The following is a 9,084-nucleotide window of genomic DNA, read 5'->3' as shown; positions in this document are numbered from 1 at the left end:
TGAGTTGACTTAGACTGGCATGTCCAAGTCTCTTGTGCCAAAGGAGGGGATCATTATCCAACACACTTAAGCAAGTGAGTTAATTATCTGAAAGTGTGGACAGATCCACAACATATATATTGTTCACTCTTTTTCCATGCAAAACTATCTTGTCAGTGGTAAGATTTATTACAAAGCATTTTGTAGAGGTGAATGCTACTATGTTACCTCTATCACACAATTGTGATACACTTATTAGAATGCACTTCAGTCTATCTATCAAGTAGACACATTCTCAAAGAGTGAGAATCAGTCTTACCTACCTTTCTAACCCCAATGATCTCACCTTTCTTCCCATTTCCAAAGGAGATATTACCTTCTTTAAGGTCCTCAAGTGAAAGAAACTCGTTCTTGCTTCCTGTCATATGCTTTGAGCAACCGCTATCCATATACCATATTTGGTTGCTCCCCTTCACTTGGACATGCAACAGAAAATCAGGGGTTAGTTTTAGGGTGGGTCCCTTTCTATAGGCAAAAGGATGAATCAAATTCTTTTTAGCCTAATTTGGCAGCCTATTTTTCCCTTGAACAAAATCTTTGTTCTTTTGACTTGCTATTATTTTGCAGTGCATTCACTTTTATAGTGACCAATGTTATACAATATGTGCAAATCTTGTTCACAAGAAGTGTAAGATACTTGCTTTTGGGATCACACTTAGGTGTAGGGTTCCCAAAGCCAAGTCTACTTCTGTTGCTGCTATGGTGTTCTTGTAGCCATGAAAGTACATCAGAGGACCTATTCTATTTATAAGTTCTGTCTATCTCATGCTTGACCTAGCTCAGATACTCCTTTAGGATTCTTACCTGTTCATCTCTCTTGTACAACTCATCTGTTATTTTTTCTACATTTTCTTCTAAAGTGAGTTGTGTGTGATCAACTGTCTTTTGCCTATTCCTAGTTTCAATTTTAGATTTTCAGATCTAAGCTCTAGGAAAGTCGAGTCAAGTGCATGAACCTGGTTCTTCAACACAGTATTTTCACTTACAGTTTCACTAACTCTAAGTTTCAGGTTTTTGCACTTAGCCTTCAAAATTACACATTCTTTAGACAGATGTTCCTTTTCATTATTTATATCCTCAGATTCATCAATTATATCTAGTAGTAACCTTGATAACCTTTATTTAGAAAAAAAATTAATCTTGTCTTTGAGATGAAGGACACTTACCTCAGTTTTTTCATCAAATTCTCCAATGGCCATAAGTGCTCATTCATCCTCATCATTATCATCTGAGATTTCATCTGAGCTTTCTCTCCAAGAAGCGACCATGTGCTTGGTTAATTCTTTGTTGGTGCTTTTCTTGGGTTGAACATGTTCCTTTATTCGGCTCTTTCCTTATTCCATTCAATTTCCCACAAAGGAGAGTTTTTGATGTGATGATCATGCTTTCCACACTTGTAGCAGCCATCATTGGTTTGCTTCTCCGGTGCTTTTGCCTTGCTGTAGCTTCCACTTCTTGATGAACCATTTCTTCTCCTCAGGTACTTCTTAAAGTCTTTGGTGATCATAGCCATTTCATCATCTTCCAGATCAGAACCTTCAGTGATTCTGAGTATCAAGCTTCTTTCCTTCTTAGGTACATCCATCTTTATGGTTTTTCTCCTAAGTTCATAGGCAGTGAGATTTCCAATAAATTCATCTAGTGGGAGAGTAGCAATGTTCTTTGACTCTTGGATGACAGTGATCTTGCTTTCCCAAGTGATTGGCAAGATCCTAGTAAGTATCTTCTCAACCCTCTCTTCTTCAGGAATAATCCTTCCAAGAGATTTTAGTTCATTTGTTAGTGTAGTGAACCTTGTGTACATCTCTTGAATGGTTTCTCCATCCTTCATAGCAAAGTTCTCATACTGAGAGTACAGTAGAGTTCCTCTAGATCTCTTCACCTGAGTTGTTCTTTCGTGAGCCACCTGCAATGTGTCCCAAATTTGCTTAGTAGTGGCACAACCTTGGATTCCGCTTTACTCATCTGGACCAAGTCCACACACAAGCCATTTCTTGGCTTTAGCATCCTTCTTCCACTTCTTCAAGTTCTCAGTAGTGCAATCTACTCTTGTCTTTGGCACATCTACTCCTTCAGTATTTTTCTTCAATGTAGCCAGTGGACCATCAGTGACAATGTTTCATATCTCATATTCCTCTCCTTGAATGTGATGTCTCATTCTGTTCTTCTACCAAGAGTAGTATTGGCCATTAAAGAGTGGTGGCCTAGCTGTGAATTGTCCTTCCTAATTTTCAGGTGGTGCACTCATCTTGATCTTCACCTAAGGTATTAGCATCTTCAAGGATAACCCGCTATAATACCAATTGATGTTTTATACTTCAATACCACACAAGATGGGGGTGATTTGTGTGGTGTCTAATTTTTCGCGTGCACAGATTATAGAATGACTTGATTCTTCTATGTGTTCCTTATACTAATATTGCAGAATAATAAATGCGGAAAGCAAAGAACACCAGTATTTTTACGTGAAAAGCACCTGGCTCAAAAGGTGAAAAAATTACGACCTACTACCAGTAAGATTTTTCCCAACACTTCACTAAATCACTGAACCAAAAACAACATTTATAAAATTCTTTGTAAACCTAAGGATTACCTCCAACCCTTTGTGGTAACCAGCCTCTAACTGGTACGACCACTACAAGAAATTATAGCTACGACGATATTTATTTAGCGACATATATAATAAATGTCGCAAAAAAACTAATTCTTTGACATTGTTTAAGAAACGACATAAATAAGTGACATTTAATAATAAATGACAAAACTATTGAGACTTTTGTAGTGAAGCGTCATAATATTAGTCGATATTTACTGACATTTACTGTTAATGAAGGAAATTTTCTAACTTTATAATGTTTAATCCAGAACTAAACACTATTACGAAGACTGTCTTCTCTAAGAACCCTACCAATCTCTCCCCTTTCCTCAACCCCAATTAGGCGTCCCCCGTTTTATGTTCACTAAACCGTCGAGGTCGCCATGTGGTGTAGAGAATTGAAAGGGGAAACTACATGGGTGTTAGATTGTTTTAGAAAGATAAACATGACAGAAGGTCACCAAAATTTAGGTCGCCTTTTACACACAATCGACTGCCATATTTAATCTATTCTCTGTAATTCTCAAACATCTAGTTGAAGATATTAAGATTTTGGTAAGTATTTTTCTGTTCTAATCTGTTGTTCACTGGATTGAATTTCTGGTTAACTGCCTTTAAAATTTTTGCTACCTTTTCTTTTATTTCCGTCGTATTCTATTCATATCAGCTGTTTGAGCAAATGCCTTAGAGGATTAAATAAAATTTAATGGATTGGCTTTGTTTTATTAACATGAGATTAAAGTTTGCACTTCCTTTGATTCATCTTTTCATGTTGAACTGATTTTGTAATGGTAGTGATGAGATTATTAATATTATTTGGTTGTTCATCGTTCTTACTGCTATAAAACCTTGAATCCATTTACTAGTACATACGACATTCATCAAACGACGTAAAAGATAATGAATTAAATTATAGGACTGTTTTTGCTTCAACTAGATAGTTTGTTTGATTAGTATTTGTTACTGACAAACTATTCTATATTGAGCCAATGAAATGGCTCTCTGTATTGTTTTCCAATAAAAGAGAAAATAACTGAATATTAAATTGATATGAAATGTCTGATAAGATATGGATTACTAGTTTAATCTTGATCTTGGTATTTTTGACATGTTAAGACTTTTTTAACGTATTGAACCTTATTCGCTGCTGAATCATGTGATGTTGGTTCCAACAGAAGGATATTATATAGTAACTTGTCTTGTGTTAGAATTATTGTGGTTGTGCTTGATGGCGACTCTAATCCAAACAGCATGGTAAATTAGATTGGAAAAGAATCTTGTTTGTGATGGTTGAATGGAAAAGAAGCTTGTAGATACTTGTTTATGAAGGGAAGGTAAATGACCATTACGATTATGTGTTTGATGATTTAGATTGTGGATGGTGTAGGGTATCTTGTGAATATCAGCTTTATTAACAATTTATGTTGGATAAGGAACATTGGCATTGATGTTAGGACTGCAATTGATCAATCATTCTGTTGAATTCAGGAGTAGAGAAGGAATTAGTAAGCCTGTACAATGATACTAGTGATTGCTAGTTCCTTTTCTGCACTGTTAGGAGTTTCGGGTTCAAATATCTTGAGCTTTCTGCAAAATTATTATTATTTGCCTCAAGTTGATTAACAATTCTATTTTGTCAAGGTGATCTTGATATCGTTTCTTTCTACATATGATACCTTAAGACTGGAGAATAATATTTTTTATGTTATTTCTCTTTGATTTTGCTTATAGAAAGTATTATCCACCATTCTCGGGACAATGAAATATGGCATTTAGGAAAAGATTACAAAAGATGTTCACCTAACAGCTGGATGAGAACGGTACATCATTTGTGAAATACTTCCTACAGTTGTATGTAACTCCATCTCTATTAGTGGAATGATCTTTTCCATAAGCTAATGATGCCAAATTGGTTTAGTTCTCTTAAGCTTCTACTATTGAATATGGCTTTATGTTTTCTTGCAGATAGTAGTAGTCGCATGACTCCTGTATTTCTTCAAGAAATTATATGAGGTACAATCGCATTGTTCTTTTTGCTACTTAGTAGTTTTCGTAAATCAGTTTAGTAATGGTTCTTTTCTTTTTCAATTTTAGTTCTTGGAAGAAGAGTTTAGAAGAATGTGAGGGCAAATAATTCAGAGAAATCCTGGACTTGAGGAAAACATGAACACTAAAGCTAAAACTATGACCGACGACGATTGTTTTGGGAACTTTCAAGGGACAATTTATGTGATTGAATGTTGAAGTAACTATGTGTTTGATTCAAATTGTTTGTACTATATTGGGAATTAAAGTATTGGAATGAGCGTCGATGTTACTTTGAATACATTATTGTTAATTAATTATTTTTTTTTAATATTTAGCCCTGACTAATAATTGTTTTCACATTCATATTAAAAGTCAAAAACTATTAAAAAAATTAACGACATTTATATATATATATATATATATATGTCGCAAACACGATAGGTTAAGAACTCAAATTATTGACATTTGATAATATCATAACTAAATGTCACAAAATTTTTGATGACACTAATTTAAATGTCGGGAGAAAAAACGACATTGAAATTTCCGACATTTCATTTAAATGTAAAATAAATGTCGGTAAGTGATTTTGTGACACTTATGTGACTTACGCCGACAGTTATAAAATGTCATCATATGTCGTATTTCTTGTAGTGGACAACTTCAAGTTAACTCTAACTTGAATACAACACTCAGAGTACCTAGTACAATTACTTCTAGATAAAGCTGAAAGGTACAATTCAAAAGCCCTACTACAATGAAACTAGAATAAAAGACAGACTTGAAACTGGTTTTTCTATCTAGTTCATGTAACTTCAGGTTCACACACTTGAATCACATAAGAATTGCTTGCAAAATACTTTGCTATTTTGCTCTCAACTCACGTTTAACGTGAACGTTTGTGCGTACCTATAAAATGAGAATATCCTGCAATATATAGAGTTAGTAGAATAGAAAATAACTAGAGTTCTAATGCTATACTCTTCCATGGTGGAAGAGTTCTAGTTATCTTCAACTTCTAACTCCTCCCTTATCTAGGATAGAGTTCTCTTCGAGTAAGGAGTCCTTATCCTTATCATTTATGTAACGTTTTCGTTCAAGAGATATCAGATATAACCACTTAAACTTATCTCCTTCACGTGTATGCCTTGTGCTCAAATCTGCCCATGTCTGTCTACACTGTGTATGGACCTGGTTCATGCTTGAGTTCCTTTGTCAATATCAAAATAAGCTTCACTTAGGCCAATATTCTTTCCTTTCTTGTCTTGTGTTGAATTGGCTCTAGACTATCCATTTTATTAATTTTAAACTTATGTTCCCGCCTTGTGATTCTTCCTTTTTGCTTGACAGTTTTACCTGCACAATGCATAAATCATTTAGAGGTGTTCTTAATTTTCATCATTAAAACATAACCTAATACATTTTTCATTCACACCTCAATTAAAAAAGCCAACACTAGCTACGACTGCCACACTGCTGCCTCACCATTCTCCTAAGTGCCTCGCAGGGGCATTGACTGTCCATGTTCCTCAATTCCTCGGAGCATTGTTGGAGATGCTCTTGTCCTTGGTTCCTCTCATCGTCTGTCACCATGCTCAGCACGTCGCAATAATATTGGGGGCTTCCTGAAAGGTACATCCTGCAACCAGTGACATAAAGTGCAAGTGGTATATCCTATATAGTCAGTGACGTACGACAAAATTTTATGCAAATGTTTGTAAGTAACGGTGTCAAACTTGGGAGGTAAATTCGAGTCTTTGTTGATTTTAAATGTAAAATATTTGTAAGTAAACGGTGTTAAACTTGAAAGTAAATTCGAGTCTTTTTTTTTTAATTTTAGATGTACATCCTGCAATTAGTGATTTGCAGAGGCAGAGCTAGCTAGATCACTAGCTACAAGTCGGACAAACCAGTCCTTTTTTTTTTCTTCAAACTCCGCATCTGGTGATGTATGCAACATTTTAACCTACACGATAATTTTCTATCGGTTTTTAGGCTCTCCTTTTATGCCTCAAATTTATACTTACATTATGTTCAAAAGTTTCGGATTTGAGAGTAAAAAAGTATCAGTCGGATCAATGTTTAATGAGCTTGGTTTACTAGATGATTATACAAAAAATATAGTATACGTCAAGGGCCGGTAAGTACACCAAAATGGTCTAACATTTCATTAAATCTTTCACTGAGTACTATGGTTCTCCGTCTTAAAATTTGATCTCTTTTGTACTCAAAAATAAATTAATCATAACTAATTTTTATTAGTCTCGACGTCCCAGTGAATTAAAATGTACGCTGCCGTCAGATTGACTGAAACCTCTGCTAAGACTATAATTATTTTGTTTGGCTAATCTCGTTATAATATTCTAAAAGATCAAGGTGGATCAAGAAATTTATTCAAATAAAACGAGTCTCCTTCAATTCATAACCGCCTTTACATATACTTAACTTTCCATAAGATAAAACGACAAACAAAGCAAATATTCTCCGGCTTACACACGATGGTGTGTTTATTATAGTAAATTAAGTACGTCATTTTCATTCAGGGCTTAGAAACGGCACTGAGTAGGCTGGATGTTGCACATGCAGGGGAGGTAACGAGCTCTCTCTGACGTGCGCTCTGCTTCTTGGCCGCGGCCGCCGCGCTGCTGCTTCACCATTCTCTTGAGGGCCTGCAGCGGCATTCGTGGCAACATTTCTATAGATGCTCCTGTCCTTGGTTGCTCTCTTCATCTGTCACCTTGCTCAGCTCGTCGCCGTAGTATTGACGATTTCCTGAGAGGTACATCCTGCATTCAGTGACATAAAATTTTACGGTAAAATTTTAAGCAAGTGATACATCATGTAAACTCAGTGATATAGGCAAACTTTTACGCAAAGGTTTGTAAGTAAACGATGTTAAAATTGTAAGCAAATTTGAGTATATATTGATCTTAAATGTAGACCCTGCAATTAGTGATGTACAAGGGCTACAGCTAGATCACTAGCTATCGGTCGGACCAACTCAGAAACTTTTTTCCAAATTCTAGCTCCTGGTGATGTATGCAATATATTTAACCTATACGATAATTTTCTTCCGGTTTAAGGCTCTCCTTTTGTCTCAAATTTATATTTACTTAATAATATTATGTTCAAACAATATTAGTCCATTTTGAGTAGTCCAAAAAAATTACTGAAATATTCTCAAACTATTTTTGAACTTCTGAACCACTATTAATTAATTAATTAATTAATTATGGTGAAGGTATTAGTACTTTTTATCGTAATTTTCTAATATGAAAATTTTTCTTCAAAATTGTAAAGAATTTATGCGAAATTCACAACCGGACATTACGGCAAACCCCATCATGTAAAATGGTACAAAACTGAATAATTTTTTAAAAAACATTTACATATAAAAAGTTTGTGAAGCTGTATTGAATGACATCCCTTAATTAATCCAAAAGGTCTCTCTCATTACCTGCAGTGGTTCAGCCTCTGCCTCTGAATCTGGTCATGGCACCTTTGTGAGCCTTGATTGTCGATGTCGTCCTCCGTCACAGTGGCGGTGACTGTGAAAATGTTGGCACTTAAAACGGCTAACAAGCATAAGAGAAGAGCTGCAGCAAGTGAAAGCTTTGACATAGTGATCAAGTGTGTTTATTTTGAATAATAGGGAGAGGTGAATTGTTGTGATTGTGATTGTGAACTCGATTTTAAGGGTAAATTTACAGCAGATTCGACGCTTTGTATGGAAAGTACGTGTTGTATCACTGCTACGGTAGATGAAGAAAGTTAACAGAGGGGCAAACGTGGCTGACTTTAACCTCCCACGTCAATTTACATGCAAATAGTGCTGGAAAACTCTATGTTCTGCTTCAGAATGCAGTTATCTTTTGATTATTTTTATGACGTCCCGTCCATATATGATCATATCTAGTAGTGCTTTTGCAGATTTGTCCATCTCATAAAGCTTTCCTTTAAGCCTATTATTTCTAAGAAACGGGGCCCCAAATTTGGGGGCCTAAAGCAACAACTTTAGTTGCTTCATGGTTAAGCTGGTTTTACCCGATTTATAATTGAAGAATTAACCCAAATAGTCGCTCACACTAACACTTAAACTAAAAATAGCCGGTGAATGTATAATATATGCATAATTTATGTATTGCATATGTATAATTGTGTATAATTAATGTATAATTTATGTATATGGCTAATAAAAGTAAACAATTAATATGACCGCCTATATGTGTAAAAATCCCTATAAATGAGGTTAGCATTCTGCTTAATAGGTCTAGAAGGAGTCCATTTGTCCCACCAGAAAAGGTAATTTCCTGAATTGATATTCCAATGGATGTTGGATTCCACTTTATCCCTTGTTTCTAGCATGTTTCTCCAACGGTTGGAATCCTTAGAGTTGATAACTTTGGATAGCGGGTTGGACC

At 35.3% G+C, this 9,084-nt stretch overlaps 1 long non-coding RNA gene across 3 annotated transcripts; it reads left to right on the top strand.

The window, feature by feature from the left end:
- Nucleotides 1-2,883: 2,883 nt before the first annotated feature.
- LOC104120376 (uncharacterized) lies at nucleotides 2,884-4,961 on the top strand. 3 transcript variants are annotated; one of them, XR_001974047.2, is made up of 4 exons: nucleotides 2,884-3,190; nucleotides 4,367-4,486; nucleotides 4,601-4,648; nucleotides 4,730-4,961. It is a non-coding gene; the product is annotated as an uncharacterized lncRNA (long non-coding RNA). The 3 variants fall into 3 exon arrangements; XR_691636.4 differs by lacking the exon at nucleotides 4,601-4,648 and having other exon boundaries at nucleotides 2,886-3,190; XR_004503437.2 differs by lacking the exon at nucleotides 4,601-4,648 and having other exon boundaries at nucleotides 2,887-3,190; nucleotides 4,367-4,455.
- The last annotated feature ends 4,123 nt before the right edge of the window (nucleotides 4,962-9,084 follow it).

The sequence above is a fragment of the Nicotiana tomentosiformis genome, chromosome 7 (assembly GCF_000390325.3).
Source record: "Nicotiana tomentosiformis chromosome 7, ASM39032v3, whole genome shotgun sequence".
In the NCBI taxonomy this organism is placed as follows: domain Eukaryota; kingdom Viridiplantae; phylum Streptophyta; class Magnoliopsida; order Solanales; family Solanaceae; genus Nicotiana; species Nicotiana tomentosiformis.
This window is presented reverse-complemented; position numbering and strand designations above follow the sequence as displayed.